The sequence below is a fragment of the Octopus bimaculoides genome, chromosome 26 (assembly GCF_001194135.2).
Source record: "Octopus bimaculoides isolate UCB-OBI-ISO-001 chromosome 26, ASM119413v2, whole genome shotgun sequence".
In the NCBI taxonomy this organism is placed as follows: Eukaryota; Metazoa; Mollusca; class Cephalopoda; order Octopoda; family Octopodidae; genus Octopus; species Octopus bimaculoides.
This window is the reverse complement of record NC_069006.1, coordinates 3,138,897-3,140,351: the sequence shown is the minus strand read 5'-3', so window position 1 is coordinate 3,140,351 and position 1,455 is coordinate 3,138,897. Positions and strand designations below refer to the sequence as shown.

Genomic DNA, 1,455 nt, shown 5'->3' with positions numbered 1-1,455 from the left:
TTGTGTTCTTGAGCAAGAGACTTTATTTCACGTTGCTCCAGTTCACTCAGCTGTAGAAATGAGTTGCGACGTCACTGGTGCCAAGCTGTATCGGCCCCTTTGCCTTTCCCTTGGATAACACTGGTGGCGTGGAGAGGGGAGGCCGGTATGCATGGGCGCCTGCTGGTCTTCCATAAACAATTTTGCCCGGTCTTGTGCCTGGGAGGGTAACCTCCTAGGTGCAATCCCATGGTCAGTCATGACCGAAGGGGGTCTCTCTCTATATAGGCTGGAATCTTCTGTTGAAGACGATGTATGAGCGTGCAGTTTTTGCCGAACGACCTGCACAATCTGCACAAATCATTTGTCTAAAGTGATCAAATGTATGAGCTGTGCTTTAGCTCATTCCCTCCTCCATCAAATTGACGTTGCCTGAACAGGTGCACCCAGGTGTACCACGCGTCAGATGTCTGACTCTTTCCGGAGACATGGCACGAATCCTAATCCCGCAACGACTCATATCGTATTCCAGCAGCAGCGCTCTCCAGCCAGGGATTGACCGCAATCTCCAATCAGATTCTGAATTGAGCCTAAGGCCCTGCTCAAAGATGTCGGATGGCTTAACGTCCATCTCGGTGGAGACACAACCAAAGATCATCACAATTTTGTGGGGGACATGGTTTTTATCATGTCCACGTCGCATTGTACTGTCCTTACAGTGTCCACAGAGCATTGAGCAGTAGTTATGATATCAATATTTTGATACTCGGTGCCAATGATCATGACACAGCGAACTCTTTGCCATTGTTCGGATGGCTTAAGGCGGTGAGCTGGCAGAATCGTTAGCACGTTGGGCAAAATGATTAATGGCATTTCGTCCCTTTTTATGCTCTGAGTTCAAATTCCGACGGGGCTGACTTTACTTTTCATCCTTTTAAAAGTCGATAAAGTAAATACCAGTCGAACACTAGGGTCGATTTCATCAACTTAACTCCTCTCCCGAAATTGCTGGCCTTGTGCCAAAATTTGAAACCAATATTCGGATGGCTTTCGGGCCTCTATGTCAACTAATATTTTTTATGAACTATAACTTTAAACTTTATGCTCTCCAACGCCGTTGACTCTTCACCAATACATCAAGGTGTTCCTGAAAAAAAAACGAGACTAAAAAAAATCGTCAAATTTAAGCCGAACACCCTGTACATAAAATAGTTTCAAATTTTGGCACAAGGCCAGCAATTTTAGTGTGGGGGAGGGAGTAAGTCAATTACACCAACCCCAATGCTCAACTGGTACTTATTCTATCGACCCTGAAAAGATGAAAGGCAAAGTTGACCTCACCGGAATTTGAACTTAGAACGTGTCCAGCGTGCTAATGATTCTGCCAGCTCGCCACATTAATCTCTCTATATATTATGATAAATGAATATAGAATGAAACCGATATTTGTTACGTGACGATCGTTTTCATGAAAAT

General features: G+C 44.6%; 1 protein-coding gene across 1 annotated transcript in view; it reads right to left on the bottom strand.

Annotated features, from left to right (window-relative positions):
• Window positions 1–1,455, bottom strand: part of LOC106871152 (acid-sensing ion channel 1C) — a 79,599-nt gene that overhangs the window by 22,864 nt on the left and 55,280 nt on the right. The gene's annotated exons all lie outside the window — the stretch shown is intronic.